This window comes from Pteropus alecto, unplaced genomic scaffold (genome assembly GCF_000325575.1).
Source record: "Pteropus alecto unplaced genomic scaffold, ASM32557v1 scaffold16, whole genome shotgun sequence".
In the NCBI taxonomy this organism is placed as follows: domain Eukaryota; kingdom Metazoa; phylum Chordata; class Mammalia; order Chiroptera; family Pteropodidae; genus Pteropus; species Pteropus alecto.
In genome coordinates this window covers 8,151,079-8,168,763 of record NW_006438867.1, presented here as the reverse complement: position 1 = coordinate 8,168,763, position 17,685 = coordinate 8,151,079, and the positions used below count along the sequence as shown (strand labels likewise).

Below are 17,685 nucleotides of genomic sequence, written 5' to 3'. Positions count from 1 at the left end.
GGGCAGCAGGAACCCTCCGCTCCCTCTCCGTCACAGGGAGAGCTCCAGGGGGCTCAGCCTGTCTCCAGGCTGCTTCTGGGCTGAGGATGGGGTGAGTGCCAGCTTCCCACAGGGTCTCTGCCTGTCTCTGGCCAAAAGTAAGGCCAGCCCAGTCAGAGACTAGCTTTGCCTTAATTCAGCCTCATTCCGGAGGCAAGACTTCTTTCTTGGGGGAGGAAATAAACATACAGCTCTCTTGGGGCCCAGGGATTTGTCCTCACCCTACAGGCAGTGAGGAAAGTGGTTCGGACCTAGCTCTACTCCTTACTAGCTGTGTGACCCCGGTCACGTCGCTTAACCTCCTTGATTTCTGTTTTCTCGTCTCTGGGATGTGGACAGTGATGAAACTTACCTGGCAGACCTGAGGGAGGACCACATGAGATGAGCAATGCTTTCAAAACGGGACTTGGCACACAGAAGGTACAACACACATGAACTAGTACAGTTTGACTTGGTCCACCATGAGAATTCACTTGGATAAGCATTTTACGGAGGACCCGCCGAATACCAGGCACTCGGCTAGACTCCGCAGACCACAGGCTGACGCGAGCGTGGTAACCAGGACACACAGCAGATTGTGGAGACACGATTTTTTTTTAAGTGCAGGAAAGGGCCGTGGAAAAGCAGGGAAGAACGAGCCTGGGAGGGAGTCGAGAGAACTTTTGTGGATGTGTGGACACTGAAGCTGAGCCTTGAAGGCGGGATTCTGCAGTTGGAGACAGGGGAAGGAGGCGGGGTTTTCCAGGCGGAGGGGCTGGTATGAGCCAGGGTCCGGAGGCCTGGATGGAGACACGCAGAGGAACCAGGGTTTGGAGCAGGGCGGGACATTTGGAGGTGTGCTGAGCGGGGCAGGGCTTTGTCCGTCCGGGTCACTGCTTTGAGGCTGGATTTTGGTCCTTGCTGGGAGGCCTCTGGTGAGTCATCTACCCTCTGAACGTCTGATTCCTCAGAAGTAGTGGACCGCGTTAACACACCTGTCTCGCAGGTTTTTGCAAAGACTGGATGCTTCGCTGTATCTAAGAAGCACTGCAGAAAATGTGAGCATTATGCAAACATCGGCAGTCGCTCTGTTGTGGGCCCTCCTGGAAGTCTGGGGTAGACATTGCAATATCCGGGAGAGGAGTAAAATGCCTAGGCTGACAGTGTGGAAGCGCTTCCCACTTCTGCTGGGCCGGCCAGCGAGGCAGAGCCGGGACACGCTGCGTTTGCAATCTGGATTTCCTGGCTGATTCTGAGTTCTTGAGATCAGCGCACTCTTACCTAGAAGATGGCAAAACCCTGGAAGAAACTCGGGTCCACTGCTTTGCAGACAAACGGATTTCAAGTTTGTTTCTCCTTGGCTTTGGAACATATTTATTTCAAAAAAAGAAAAAGAAAAAAGCCTCTGGTGAAAGATATTACTCCGGAGCAGGCAGCAAAGCCTTTCTTCTCCACTGTTCTGCATATTTGATTTGATTTGCAAGGGTGGGGACAGGGACAGGTGGAGACGTACTCCAGAGCTTTGGTGGCTTCAATGAAATCGATTACAGATTCGGAAGTGAAACCTGAGTCTATCACATAACTCTTCCCCAGTCAAGCCTTCAGCCCTCACTTGCAAGGTACTGAAACATCAGTGATTATTATAGAAAAGCAATTAAGGAAATAGGATAATAGGAAAAAAGCGTAGGATTTGAAGCTGGGAGACTTGAATTCAGAGACCTCCTTCCCCTGCTCGTTGGCCTGCCATTTTCACCTCCTACTTGCTGAGAATCAGCAGTTTCCCCTTTAGAAAAACGGGGTTGACCACTGAGTTAGAGATCACATCTGTGAACGCATAATAAATAAAAGCCTGGTCCGTGATGGATACCGAATAAAAGCGTGGCTGTTAAATAAACTTGGGCAGCAGCTGTTTTTAATTCTAAATACACAACCAGCAAGGCTGTGTCAAGTGCTAGGCGCTCTGGGGAAACGTCGGTCCCCAGATCTGGCTGAAGGGGACGCTAACAAGGGGGGAAAAATGAATCCTCCTTTAGCGGCTCCTGATCCTTTCAGTCAGAAAACGCTTCCTCTGAGCCTGCAGTGACTCGTCTCCACCGCCAGATGGCACTCGCGTACGAGCAGGAGACGCTTCTGAACGCCCTCAGCTCTTCCTCCCGACGCGAGCAAAACGGCCGATAAAACGCAGTTTCACGTGCAAAACCCAGGCGCAGGACGGCCGAGCAGTGAGCGGCGGGAGTCGACTCTATCAAGCCCGTTCTTTACTGCCTAGAAAACGTGCGGCCTAACAAAGAGCGCCAATCCGGGCGTTAGAAAGTAGGCAAGTGGGAGTTGCAACCTGGGCGAGCTGTCGGAGGCTTCGTTCTCTGGGACGAGGGAGTGCGGGCTATATTACAAGAGGTCTAAGGCGAAAGTCAAAGGAGGGCGTCCTTGGTGCCGCAGCCAGGAGTCCTCTAGATTCTAGACGGAATAGCGACGTGAAAATTACGTTGTGGGACATTAACCCTAGGCCTGAAGCAACGTCCTGTAGGCTCCCTGCCGGCTGGGCCTGTGTTCTCAGACTGGCTTCTCGATGAAGGGCCCTTCTAAGTGCGGATTTTCGGTGGAGTAGAAGAAATGGGGTAAGGGTGGTGGGGAGGAGGGTGTTGGAGATAAGAGAGGGTGAAGGGAATGGTGAGATGAGGAGAAGGTACATGGGGCGTGGCGAGGGGGGTGCAGGGAGGACGGGAGGGGACCGTCCTCACCGCCTGCACTGCCAGCCCCCGGGGTGCGGGGACCATCCTCACCGCCTGCACTGCCAGCCCCCAGGGTGCACGATGCTCAGCACGCAGGAGGCCCGCGCACCGCCCAGCCCCTCGCAGTGTGCGCGCCCGGGCAGCAAGAGTGGGCGGCAGTGACCGTCCATGGCGCCCCTCGGCGAGGTCTCCTGCTCTCTTCCTCCTTCCCCCAGCTGGGCACTGCCGCCCAGGGCGAGGCCACACAGCAGAGCCGCGCTCAGGCTGGTTCCAGGCTGTGAGGAAGTACTTTCCCTCCCACTCAACCCCCCACCGGCCTTCACCAGAGAAACCGGCTTCCCTCGCTCGTGCTCAGCCACGGAAACTCTGGGGTTTGGCAAAGAGAGCGGCGAGGTTTTGACAAACCTGTTGAATTGAGGCGAATTTAACTGAAGTCTCTATCTATGCTTAAGAGATTTACAGGTTCTCGGGTCTACCTAGCGGAGTTGCTCTTCCTGGAAACCCCTCTGCCTCAATAAAATATGACCTCGGAAGGCTCCAGGGTCCCAGCTGTCACTATGGGGGTCATGGTGGCTAGGTTTGACTTCCTCGAATAATTTTTTATGATGTTAAGTCTGATCTCTAAGTCTTTTGACAAGACCTCTGTCAGAGAAATATGTGAGGCAAGGCTTCGAATTGCCAATTGCACTTTAAAGCATTGTAGGCCAAGGGCGAAGTCTTCTTGAATGCTCCTCTTCCCAGCATTCTTCCATGAATTCTAACCCTGGATGAAGCATGAATGAACGGTGGTGATGGACACCCCCACACAGCAGAAAGATCCCTGGGAAGTTATAGAAAGAGGCAGAAAATAGCCTTTTTTTTTTTTTAACCTCTTTCCACAGAAAGAATTAAGGTTTCATGGCCCTGGAGGTCCCCAAAATGGTCCAGACCAATGAAAAGTCAGAACACCAGCTCCAGCCCTTGACAGAGAAAACCGCCTGGGCTCATTTTTTCTAAGCCAACCTTCCTACCCAGGCTTCTTCTCTCCAGCTCTTTACCCCAAAATCGACACAGTGGGGCATTCTCGTGGGGTGCCATCCGGAGTAAATGGTTCTTGCTTGGGCTCTCTGGCAGGGAGAGAACAGGAAGAAAGCATTGGAGACAGAGACGAGCAGAAGGACAACATGTCATATAAGTAGGGAAGGGTTTTATAAGTACCAAGAATCAACAGGAAGGAAGTTAGTATTCGGCCTAATGAAAATCAGGAACTGCGGCCATCGGCACCCAGCACGACTCTAAATACTGCTCTAAATACTAGTCCCCTGCGTCCCCTCTCTATCCTGAGTCTTTTAGGTGAGGGTTTGTGAGGCGAAGAGACACAGGAGATGGTTAGGCAGAAACGTGCGTGTGTTCTCCTAAAACGTGGGTGGGGAGACTCCACGAGGCCTTAGCGGTCACCTAATTACAGCCTTCCTTTCCAGATGGAGAAGCCAGGCACCAAGGGTCTGTCAGTCTGAGGAAGAGGGAAGCCTGGAGCGCGGCTGGCCTCCCGATGGAACCCTCCGGGGCGACAAGGAGGGGGACAGAGTGAAGGGCAGTGGGGGTGAGGTGGTCACATGAGACAATGGACAAAGCCACCTTTGGAGCCAAGTCCTCCTACACTTCCACGTCTCTTCCTCCTTGGGCAAATCTCTGCGTTTCCTTGACCCTGTCAAAGTGAGCACACGAACACGGGTGGCACTGAGGAGTCGGGCCAAGGAGTGGGATCCCAGAGCCCCTGGCACACCCTGGGCACAGCGAAAAGGTGTGGGTGGGCACAGACGTTGAGAGCGACCAGTGGACACTGTGGAGTCTTTCTGGAGCACCCAGGCGGCGTCCAGGTGAGCTGGCCCCGGCTTTAAGCAGCCGCTCCAGTTCCGTCTGCTGCTCAAGCGAAACCCTTGAGCCATCAGAGAAGGAAGAATTGTGCTGTCCCTCAGAACTCTCCTGTATTTCCCCTCCTCTTGAAGTAGAAATGTCAAGTTCAAGATTCTTATGCAAAGTAGGGAGAGAATCAAGTCCGTCTTTCAAGGGCTCCACACCCTTCGCCCGCTCCACAGGCAGAAACAGGCCCTTTCCTTTGTCAGCGGAGAGTGACTCAACTTCCCCCTGGGCTCTCCACCCACCTTGGGGCCCTTGTGCAGGGCCTGTCGTGGGCTCTGGGCTCTGTGGGGAGATAAGAAAGGCTGAGAGAAGTCCTCTCTCTCTCTCTCTCTCTCTCTCTCTCTCACACACACACACACACACACACACACACACAGAGATGCATCACAACTCCTATGGCTGAAACGGGAGCATTCTGACTTCCCGTGGCCACCCGTGGAGCATCTGTCGCCTGCCTGCTCTCCGGGTGTCTTCTCATTTCTCCACCCGGTTTCACTCCCTCCGTACAGTCCCACGTTCCCCGCGCAGGCCGTGTGGTGAGCACCGAGTACCCGCGGGGGCACGCTGGCCCTGCTCGAGGTCCTGGTGCTCAGAGCAGGACTTGGCGGGGAGCTGAGGCCACTACGTGCCCCTCCGGGCATGGCCACACTGGTCCTGCACCATCGCCCCCTAAGTCAGGTGTGCATATGCCCATTTCACAGCAAAGGACGTGTCTTGAAGAGGCTGCGACCTACCCAGACCCAGCAGCAGAGCCAGACTCGGGCCCAGGACCCGGGGCCTCTTGGTTCTCCCACACTCACTCACCTTGGGTGACTCAGATGACAGATTAAAAAAAAAAGGAGAGTCGCAAAGCTGGACTCAAAACAGGTGTTGGCGAGCTCAGAAATGGTTTTATCACTGTTCCCAGTCTCGAGGGAGGGAAGGGGACAATGGCGAGAATACTTACTGTTTATTGGTGGCTGTTACGATGCGTTGGGCACCATATTCGAAGCACTTTATGTGCAGAACCTCATTAAATCCTTGCTGTGCTCAGGGAAGGCAGGTATTGTTGTCCTGATCTTATCTCAGGGCAGACCGAAGTTTAGAAGGCAATCAGCCCGTGATCTCATGGCAGGAAAGGTGACGGAGCTGGGACTGGACCCAGGTGTGGAGAATGTGGACGCCTATGCTGCGAACTGTGGTAGCAACTGAGGGGCGGCCACCCTCGCACTCCCCAGAGCTGTGCCAGGCATGGATGTGCAGCGCGTGTCACGTATGTCAGTGTAGGTCAGCGTATATGACGCAGACACAGCCAGAAAATGCCAGCCACGGGGCCGTCAGCCCCACCAACCCCGAGTCTCCCAAACAACCATGCCTACCGAAAGACAGCTTACTCGATTTTATCGGTGGCGCTGATTTAAAGGGCCTAAAATCCTGAGGATTGCTAAAATGGATCGATTTTTTTAATACAAGGCTAACCTTTAAACAGGAAGAAGTGTGAGGCAGGGCGGGCGGGGAAGGGTAATTGCCTGGTGCCATAACCCGGAGGAGCTGAACGCTGGCACCGTAAGCGTCCGAGCGATGCCCTCGGAGGAGGGTGGTCCCAGGCAGGTCACACGGGAGCTTGTACCGAAGGCAGGATTCGTGCCCTCACAGGGAGGGTCACTGGAGCAGAGGGCTCAGGTAATAAATAGAGTGGCAGTTACGAAACAGAAAGGTATGCTGAGCCCTTTAAAAACATAAAAGAATGAATCAAATTTCTAAAAAAAGAGCAAGAGCCTATTTAACAATAAAAGCATATTCCAGATGTGGAAGCTGGCAGACAACCCGTCACACTAACAGGTGTTTCAGGAAAGAAAACGTGAAGGGCCACGTTCAGAGATGCTGGCAGAGCAAGTTTTTAGATCTTAAGATTCAAACAGTTGACGTCTCAAATGGTGTAAATAGAAATCCAAAGTTTTTAATGGACTAGAAAGTGAAGGAAAGAACAAGCCCACTTTAAACTGCAACCGACCGGCTTTAAAATCACTGTCGAGCGTGTTATGGGCCAGACGCATCTCCATTGCCATGTGCCAAAGATGAATTTCTTTTCTGTCATCCACAGCAGGGTCCCCAACCCCTAGGCCGTGGACTGGTACCGGTCTGTAGCCTGTGAGGAACTGGGCTGCCCAGCAGGAGGTGAGTGGTGGGTGAGTGAGCAAAGCTTCATCTGTATCTGCAGCCGCTCCCCAGCGCCAGCAACACTGCCTCGGCTCCACCTCAGGTCATCAGGTTTTAGATTCTCATGGGAGCACCGGTCCCTGGTTCCAGAAAGGTTGGGGACTGCTGATCCATAGGACATAGTCTGAGAGTAGTGGGACTGGAAGGGAGTCGGGAATTGGAGTGGGGGGACAGGCTAGGGAAGGGTGGCACAGTTTAATGAAAATAAATCGTGTGTTTTGGTTAGCATTCACCAAGCTGTCATTACTAAGAAAGTGGCTTTCTTCTGTGCCACACTTACTGTGCCCCATGATGGTTATTGATTTATTTCTACGAGTCTGCAGGCATTGCTGCTGACAGTTTTTAAGATGATTGCCCAACGCACCTCCCCCCCCCGCCCCATTTCACATTGGAGAAAGTGTCAGTTTTCATTCAAACTTTGATATCATCCTAATCAGTGAGATTTTTTCATAGAAAGGACATGTGGGCACAACTCTTTGTCCTAATGTCATCTCTCCCGTTTGGGCCATGTGAACACACGTTCAAATTTATCCCCCACCCCCAATTTTTTTTCACCTTTATCCCTCCCAATTTTAGAACAACACTTCTGGTTAAGAAGCAGTCTGCACTGAAAAGTAATAGAGATTCATACTTCCATAATAAACTCTTTGAAAGTTAGACTTCAATTTGCCCCAGTGATTACGTCGTGGGAATCTAGACATAAAAGATCTTGGATGAGCCTGCGACGCAACCACTCCACCAGTGTAGATGCTTTTTTATCCCCTTTAAAAGATCCCTAGAACAGGTCACCGATCAGTAATTGAGTAGTCCTTTTGACATTTTCAAATGTCAAATACATCCCCGTTTTACGACTTCCAGAATGTTCTGAAAGTCAGGAGTGCCACAAAACAAATCAAAGAAATAGTCTCCTCACTCGAGGCTTTGCTTTCCTACGTTCTACTCCAGTATCGACTTTTGCTCATTTAACAAAGGCAATAAGCGTCTATCTCAAAGTGCACCTGGCTTTGGGTCTAAAGTAGAAAAACAAGACTATCAATATGCAATTGTCCTTGTCCCCAGAATGGCCTGATGTAGACTTCTTTAATCGCGTTTCCGTGCACGCACACAGATGTGCTCCCATTTATATCACAAGGATTTCAGTGAGAGAAAGCATCTCTTTCTGAAATCAATGAACAGACTGATAAGATCACGTTCGTACACAAAGTAAAATTAACCGCTGCCATTTTGACACACGAATCTCTTGAGATGTACACACTGACCACGATGCCTCTCACGCTTCTCACATTTTACAACAGACACAACGTAGCTGCTACCTCGACCGGTGCTGCCTGCCTACCACGCCCTGTGCCGTACATTCCTGGGAGGTGACTACGTTGGCCCCATTCTCCAGGTGATGAAATTAAGCTCGTGAAAAGGTTCCCCGGGCAGGTGGCTCGGAACCCCCCTCCACGCCGCCTCTTCATAAAGCACGGCAAACGGTGCTCCAATTTCTGTACCTCCATCGTTCGGGGCTAGAAAGAATTTATAGAGAGCAAAATACGAGAAATCCGTAAAGTTCTGGAAACTCCCACCACCAGCCCACACACACCAGAATGTGTCACTGGGACCAGCACCTTGGGGCAGCTGTCTTGCCCTCCCGTCTAGTTAGCTGGTGCCCCTTGGACACTTCCTTCATGAGGTACGCCCGAGCTCCCGTGGGAGGCGTGAGCTGGTAGGGGTGCGGTGGGCCGGGCTGCATAGGAGCCTGCAGGAAGAAAAGGCTGAAGATGGGAGTACTCCTTGCTGAGTCCAGCCTAAGAGCCAGGAAGCACCGCAGCCTCTGTGGGGAAATCCGCTGGATCGCGTCTCTTCACTCAACACAGGACAATTGCACAGTTATTAAACCGAGGGAAAGGCCAGACAGCCCGGCCAGTGTTTCGACATGATTTCCTCCCCTGCAGGGAGCATTGCACAGCGATCTGGGCCGACCCAGCTGCCAAGACAGGCCGAGAGGAGGAGGTTTCTCCTTGCTGGTTGGTCCTCGGGTTTGACGCTATTTTTATGAAAAGTGAGGGGGAGATCCCGCACAACAAGAGTTTTTTCTGCTGCGCATTTAAGTGAGCGGGAACTGGAGAGGAAAAACACAGTCGGTAGATGATGATTCTGGAACACTCTGCAAATGTTTCGGCTCCTGAGCCCTGAGGTGGGATGGAACAGGGAGGGGATGGTGACTGTGACTCCTGTCATCTGGAGGTGAGGTGCCTATAGAGGCCTGACAGTGTATGCGTGAGGGGGACGGGCCTCCCGACAGATGGCCCCTTGGTTTCTGCCTGCACGTGGACCTGGGGTGGGTGCAGGGTGCCCAAGGGTGGGTTCCAGGAGCCTTGTAAGTCTCTGCAGATTGTTCGTCAAGGTGGACGATCCCTGCACCGAAACTAGTGAGTTCTTACAAAGGCTTCTATGAACTCTAGGGTCAGCGCTCAGTGCTTTGGAACTGAACAGGTAGTAAGCACACGCTCCAGGAGTCTCTCTGCAAACTCAAGCCTTTGGCCACCAGAGGGCTGGGGTGGGGACAGGGGACGGCTGGGTCTCCCGGGGCTGTCGCTCAGTGGGACTCACTCCTGACGTGCTGGGCTGGTCCTGCCCCGCGGGGGTTGGTTGGCACCCCTTCTGCTGCATATGTTTAATGTCAACCCCGAGTCTGAGCCCCTGGTCCCAGCAGAGGGGAGAGTGGCCCCACAGCAGCACCGTGCACCGTCCTCACCTGGTCCCTGTGGTGTCCTCGACGGGGCATCCTGCCAGTCTCGCCCCTGCTGAGCCCTGACCTGCCTGGCCTGGAGCCTTGTGCCTGAACCCCATCTGCCTGACCCAGACGGGGCACTGCTGTCCCCCGCCCCGGGAAACCCACCCTGCCGTAGATGGCGAGTCCCCCACTTCCTGGCCTGGCCCTGTGCATGTGCCTTTTTCCTCCTGACAGCGAACGGTGGACAGTGGACAGTGGACAGTGGACGGGGACGGTGGATGAGCAGACTTCATTCTACATGCTCATCCAGCCCAAACCACAGGACCGGTTTCGGAGCCCCTGAGACTTATGCACATTTTACCACCCTCCCTCCCAGCGTCCCGTAGGACACTATGTCTATATTTGTTCCGGGTCCGCCAGTTCGGTCAGGGACTGACATTCAGATGGAACACAAGTTCTCCGGCTATGCTCGCTGGCCTGGCTTCTACGTCCGCAAAACAAAACTCAGTGTAAAGATACCTCCTTGAGAAGGTGTTCTTCTCTGCCTTTTTGGGGAGTGAGCGTCTCCCAGTGTCTGGCCTTCCCTCCCTTTAGAATTTTGGACTTGGCTCTTATTCTTCTGTCCTTTGCAGCAACCTGCCCCCCCCCCCACACACACACGCACACACACAAAGGCTCCTGCCCATCCCACCTGAGCTGCACCTCATGCCCCTGACCAACCTGGGCTCCACCTGTCCACTGCCAAGACACAAGGCCAGGCCTGCTTATTCAAGAAGACAGCATCAAGTCTACAGCCATGACACCCTGAACAAGTCCGATCCCATCTGATCTCGGAAGCTAAGCAGGGTCGGGCCTGGTTAGTACTTGGATGGGAGACCACCTAGGAAGACCAGGTGCTGTAGGCATAAAAAAAAAAAGTAAAAAATAAAAGGGATTATAAGCTGACAAGGTCCTTACAATCTGTGAGGTTAACTAAGGGTTGCCTTGCCTAAAAAAAAAAAAAAATGGCATCGAAACTACGGCGGGGTTTAAGACACTCGAACTGACAGTTCCGTCCCTTAAATAATTGACAGATGGGTTTCCTAGGCCTGGAGAGTGACAGGTTTACTACTTCTGACAAACTCACACTGGGAATTAATGACAGAAAATGTTACCCTCCCAGAGACGTTTGTTTTTTAAAAGCCTTATTATGACGTCACTGACAAATGGAGAACCCTGTCATCTCCCCGACATCGCCCTGTACCTAACTATGCTCACCGGTCCTTCGAAACCTGCAGCGGAATGCTTCCGCCAGCATCAAAATAATTAGAAACAGCTTTTGGAGGATCAGAGCCCATTTCTAAACAGTGGCAAGCAGAACCGCGTGCTTGCCTCTCTTCAACTTACCTTTAAACAACCCGATAAGCCGCCTGAGTGAGTTAGCTGCACGGCCTCCTTTTCTGCTCAACCAGGGACAGCCTTAGCTGAATCTGTCGGCCTGTCATTAAAAAGAAGAGCTTAATACCAAGTGAGCTGAATCGGACGTCCACGGTGCCTTCGTCGGCAGCACAAAAAACTAAAACTAGAACAAAACAGAGATTAGCGCGGCCCCAGCCAAGGATGAGATGCAGATTCGTGAAGTGTTCCATATTAACACGAAAAAAGTAGGAGTTCCATGTATCAAGCAAAGCTTCTCCAATTTTAAATGGATAAAACTGAATAACCCCATTCAACACTTTACATGACCGGGGGGTGGGGGTGGTGGGGTTGTTGTTTAAACCATGATATCGTCTACAGCTAAATTATACTTCGAGACACTAAACAAAATCGGATCCATTTCAGGGGTCAGGTTTTAATATGATTATGGTTGAGGGGTAAATCATAACGTTTGCCCTAATATTTATAGAATAAAATCGACTCTTCTATGCTGACAACACAGAACTCGGGAGTCTGGTCAAATATTTAATGAGAGGCCTCAATAGGGTCTAAGCCCTTATTGAAAAGTCTGACCCTTCCCGTAGGTACTTTTATTTTGGCTAAAACTTACATTAGGCTCCTGAATTTACAAACAAAATGTTTATTCCGGTGGCTACGGTTTGGAATCCTAAGCATGCGAGTATTAGAGCCGAGGGTAACAGCATTGCAGACACTTGGTTTATCACAGGTTTAAGAGAAGCAGAGGAACTAGTTTATTTTTGTACCCGAACTAGTAGCCAAGGAACCCTTCCCTCCTAATACTGCACGGCAAGTAATAATACTAATGTCACCAAGGTCCACGGAACACACTTAGACCTTGGTGACATTAGTATTATTACTAATGTCCAGACCAAATCGCTTGTTTTACCTGGCCATATAACCTGATGTGTTTTCCTTTTGTTTTTGGCTTCCAGATCCTTAAAGCTGTATTTATTTTAAATTCTCAGTAAGTCACTTATTTGAGTTGACTAGCATATATTTCTCTTTATTCTTTCCGATGTTTATAAAGATGCTGTCTGTTTGCAAAATTCAAGCACGCTTCTTGCAGAAAAGTCGCAAATTTAAGAAAATACAAAGAAGAAAATACACACCTTCCATAATTTTAACACTCAGAGATAATCATTGTTAAAATTTTGTTGGCTTTACTTTCAATCTGGCTTTTAGATTACGTCTATGTTTAGCTTGTTTAATAAATTGGAACTCTATCTTATATAAACTTGTAAGCTGACTTTTCCAATGAACATTAAATATTTTCCCCCATGACAACTAAATATACCTTCAAAACATGACTTCTATAATATTGTATGGCAACTATAATAAAATAAATTATTTTAAAAAACAAAGACAAATAAGCAAACACATGATCTCCAGCAGCATAACTGTGCAACAGTCTATTATATATATACCTTCTATCTATATACCTTCATGGACTTAATTATTGTTAGACATTTAATTTTTCAATTTTAACCATCATAAATTATAATGTAATGGATATAAATTTTTTCAAAGACATGATTTATAATGTCGACTTGTTTTCCAGAAATTTTTGCCAATACGCCCCTACCAACCGTGGGTGAGACTGGGAATATCAACACACCGTCATCTGTATTGAATAATGCAGGGTTGTTGTTTTTGTTTTTGTTTTTCCGGTAGGTAGAAAGTAGCATCTCATTTTAATTTGCATAAATTTGATTGCTAATTAAATAATACGTTTCATTTGTTCATTTCCAGTTTGTATTTCTTCTGTTCTGTTTTCTTATATTGAAGTGTTCACATTCATTTCATTGATTTAAAAGAGTCCCTAAGATAGTAATAATTATAATAGTTTCTCCTTCAATATTGTACATATATTTTCATTTATTTATTGTTAGAAGTTTTTTAATTTTTATAGACAAATCTATTTTGTGTGTGTGTGTGTGGTTTCTTCCATTGTTTATACCATCCTTCCCTATTCCAAGGTCACTAGCTTTCCTATCTTTTTGATTCTTTGTTTATAATATCATTTCTTTGCATATAATATCATTTCTCCACTAATTTGTAATATGTCCACTATCTTACATCGAGTTCTCGCAAAAGCATGTATTGGCTTTCTATGCCATCGATCTATTTTTGATCTCTTCTATTCCATTTGTCTATCTAGATCTAACAGCACCGTGTTTTAAATGCTGCACCTTCACGATAATTTCCTACATCCAATAACTCAAGTCTTCCTTCTAAAAAAAATTTTTTTTTTTCCAGAAACACTGTAGCTATTCCTGGATCTTTTACTCTTTCATGTGAATTTTGGGAACAATCTGTGACATCCCACCAAAAATTTGGTTGGAGTTTTTATTGGAATGGCATTGGATTTAGGGATGAATTTGTGTAGAATTTACATCTCTCTGATATTGTTCTCTACATTTGTGAAACTTGGTCTATTTCTCTATTTATTTAGGTCTTCCATGTCTAGCAATAATGTTTTAAAATTGATTTCAGAAAGTTCTTCCACATTTTTGTTCATTTTAATCTGAAGTATCTTATAATTTTGTGTTTTGTTTGTTTTTTGTTTTTTTTTTTTACTCCAATGATGGTATTAAAGATTTTCTCATACAGAAAAACTTTAAAATATCACTCTTAAAAGGGTGTCTTTTTATGTCTTGGCCAGAAACATTTTTTTACAGAATGAAAAATATTTTTAAATGAAAGGGAGCTCTGCTTATCTTTAAATAAAAGGCTATTTACTATCTTCTGTCACTGTAAATACATTTTAATGATGGGAAGCAAAGCAAGTCCAATCCAGTTCACCTATAAGATAACCAGAGTTGGAATCCAATTTGAGCTGGGCCGGGAAAGAAGCAGCCTCGGGTGACTGAGAGATAATCGGATCAGGCGCCAGCCCCTTCAAACACTCTCCGAGGACGAGGACGAGGACGAGGCTCTGACTCTTCAGAGCAGGCAGTGCTGGGGCCAGTCTCAGCCCCCTAGCCCAGACGTAGCCACTGTCATCATCAGAGAGTGTGTGTCCTTCTAGAAGGAGGGTGTGTTCATACATGTCTGTCTGTGCTCACACATTTGTACGGCCGGGAGCATGGAGTGCTGTGAGTGTGATGTATGCCTGCTTTATGCCGATGGCATCGCTCGTCCTGGATGGTGTCACTCGCAATGCCTTGGACATCTTTCTGGGGAATCCCAATGGGTCCAGCTCCATCTTCATCGCTGCTGGATGGTGTGCCACAGGCTGGCAGGATGGGAACTGACTTAACTCCCCCCATGATTGATAGGCATCTAGGTTATCGCAAATGTTTCACTATTGCCTTGTGATAGCAATCTTTTAAGATAAAGTCGAAAGGTATTCGCTGGCATCTGAGGCTCTCTTCTGTCCTCTACCTGTCTCTGCAGTCCCGCCCCGCCGGATATGTACCCTTCCCCAGATAATACACTCCAGGCAAACTCGTCTAGCACGATCTTCTGGCCTCAAAACCTTGATGCACGTCAATCCTTCCACCCGGAAGCCTCACTTTTCCTCTCCCTGTCTTTCTAAATGTGCCCTCTCATATCCCCACTGTTCTGTGAAGACTTCCCTCTTCCCTGGTCTCCCGGCTTATAATAACCTCTTTTTCTTCTAAGTATCTATTACATTCCATACCATTCATTTAATATTTGTACATTCTCTTGTATTAAATGTCATGAGATTGACACTCTAGATGACTCCACCTGGAAGTTAAATACTTGAAGTCAGAGAAAATCTCTTGCCTTTTAACTGACCTCCCTGCTCTGTTTTCTTTCCTCTTTGATGGCCTCTCCCCGACATGCCTACAGATCTGACCGCGTAATTCTTTGGCTTGCAGACGGATGGTGGTGGTGGTGATATCATCCTCAACAGCTCCCTCGTAAGTGAGGTCACCCGTCTTCCTCCGATCATGTGGTAGCAATGAAGAGTGTCTTGGAAAAAGATTCGTGATGGAGGAGAGAATGGTGTCGCCTCAAGCATTTTCATAATTGCCGAAATATCGAGGGAAAGAGCCATGCTCGTCACAAAACGAAATGCCCCTCTTTAAAGGGAGAGTGATCATGCCAATCACCACGAATCAGAGAATCTGGGAATGACCGAGAGAGGTTTTCTAAGGAGCCCTCGGGGAGGGAACACCATCACACAGCTGCTCAGCTGTGTTTCACCTTCAAAGCCACATCATAGGCTCTATGTATCAGCCCGCTTGGGCTTCCTTTATATTCCCAGCAAAACAGAAGCAATTCCGTTTCTGCTACTGTTGTAACTCGCACTTCAAACCGAGAAGGAAAGAAAACGAACTTCTCCCCAGCCATCCTTCCTGGTTCCTTGCTCCCCAAACGAGGGTTACCCTCAAGGAACTTGAATCTTCTGTGTGAATCACATGTCTGGCCTTGGAGATGTAATTTCCCGGCCATATTTGAATCCATATTTACACAGCCTTTATGAGCGCACGGATGCAAACTCTATTTTGAGGATCCGACGAGCTCAGAAGGAAAGTACAAAGTTTAATTCTAAGTAAATACATCTGGGGAGCATTCTCTCCCTTTGCACGCCCAGGAGTTTCATCCAGCTCAGGGTGAGCTGTCCCTCTGCCCTGGGAGGGTGAATTTCCCACCTCACCTCATTACAGACAAACACGCGTTTTCTGGGAGGGATGTTCCAAGACTTTCTAATTTACCTCCCTGTCTCCAGCGTGAATGAGTCTTTGCAGGTTTCCAAGAAAAGAGTCATATGCTGCCTGCGAGAGCGTCCCACACCCTCCGCCGCCCCATCCTGCTTTCGCCATCTTTAATCGAGTACTTGGACTGTGGACACTGATTCTTATGTGACTACGTAATGGGGTAGGAAGTGAGTGGCCTCAGCTACAATTGCCGGTACACCTTGCAATTGCTTCTTGTGACCCTGCACGTCAAGTTGCCTATGAGCAGGCCGGTAGGGCGGGTCTGAAGGCCGTCAGCGGCCTCAGTGCAATGGCCTGGAGTCCACTGCCCGCAGGTAGGGCCTCATCCCTGCTCCCAAGGGCTCTCCACCTTTCGAACTGGGCACCCACGATGCCCGGGACAATCTCCCTTGCCTCAAATCAACTGACTGTAGACTTTCTGCATGTCTTTGACATACCTTGCAACACCCAGATGAGTGTGTGACTGAATAACTGGGGATTGTAGCCTCGCCAAAGGAACACACCGGGCAGACCCTCGCATGAACTTTTGTCCTTGCCCAGCCCGAGGCGTGTGTGATGATGCTCCCCCATGTTCACCGTGGCATTATTTGCAAAAGCTAAGATCTGGAAGCGACCGAAGTGTCCAGTAATGGATGCGTGGATGAAGAAGAGGTGGTACGAATATGCAATGGAGCATCACTCGGCTATAAAAAAGAACGGAATCTTACCATTTGCAACCATAGGGATGGACATCAAGGGTATTAAACTAAATGAAATAAGTCAGACACAGAAAAACAAATAGATTCAGAGAAGAGATTAGTGGTCGTAAGAGGCAAGGGGTGGGGCATGGACGAAATAGGCGAACGTGTTTTTTGTTTGTTTAAACAAGTTAAATTAAAAATTTTTTTATATGTGGCCCCCAATGTATAGTAACCACATATTTTTTTGAAAGGGGCTGGGAGGTGACAAGCATCCAGAGATTGTTAGATTTCCCTCCAGGATCAATGACCTCAGAGTTGGGGCAACGACTTGTTGCTTCCTGATTTTCAGAACCGGGACATTTATAGAAGCTCATTACGAATGAGCTTTGGTTTCCATTTACAAAGTATTCTCAAGAGAAAGGAAATTATAAAATGTCCAAAAATAAACAAAGAAAGAATGCTTCGGGAAGTTACAGGCTTGTCACCATGGCCTGTCATCAAATCATAGGTGCTAAATATAAACAAGGATATGCAAATCCCCGAAGAGAAGTCTTCAAGGTCAAAGGCCTTTATGGTACTTCAAATTATATAAAGAAGTACACTGGGTTTCCCAAGCCTTGAGCTGTGAAGAGAGCCTGTGTAGCTTCCAGGACACTGAGTTTAATCCAGAAATCGTTCGATAAGTGTTCGTTCCCTTTCACAGAGCAAGGAGATCTAGGGAAGGCGAGAAGTAATCTATAGCATAGCCCAGACACAGACTGACTTCTCCCTATGGGCGCAAAGAGCCTATTCGCTGTGCTTTCCTGGTGAACTCAGATGCTCACAGTTTCAGCCACTGTGATTAGTCACCCCGTGAATTTCATAATCGCTGTGCGATTGGCACTAACCTTACGCGAGCCCCTTTTCCCCTGGACTCCAGTTTGTTGCTGGGATTAAATAGACTTCCACTCTCCGGGGAAAATGGAACCCACTTTCCCTTGGCTCGCCCTGACTGTGGGTGGGCGTTTCCCAGGAGTTTGCTCTTCCTCACCGAGCTGTCCAAGCAGAAGCACACAGGTTGTCCTTGAGGATGCAAAGCTTCTCTCTTACAGTGGGAGCCAGGCAAAGGTAACTGAGAAGAAGGTGTTTAACGCCCAGCGAGTTGGGAGAGGTGGTCACCTGACGGTGCTGTGTGTCTCCCCAGCAGTTACAAAGCACCCTGCAGTTCAGGCGCATCCTCTCCAGCTTGGACTCTGGGGCTAGAAGGACAATTCAATCAAGAAATAAAAGAGCAAATATAACGAAATAATATCTGTGTGTCTATTCTT

General features: G+C 48.7%; 1 protein-coding gene and 2 non-coding genes across 3 annotated transcripts in view; all 3 read left to right on the top strand.

Annotated features, from left to right (window-relative positions):
- The window catches only part of ATP12A (ATPase H+/K+ transporting non-gastric alpha2 subunit), an 84,025-nt gene that overhangs the window by 32,121 nt on the left and 34,219 nt on the right, over positions 1 to 17,685 (top strand).
- Positions 10,360 to 10,478, top strand: LOC112482909. Its single transcript, XR_003047446.1, has one exon. It is a non-coding gene; the product is annotated as a 5S ribosomal RNA (ribosomal RNA).
- LOC112482939 lies at positions 11,103 to 11,207 on the top strand. The gene has a single exon (XR_003047455.1). It is a non-coding gene; the product is annotated as a U6 spliceosomal RNA (small nuclear RNA).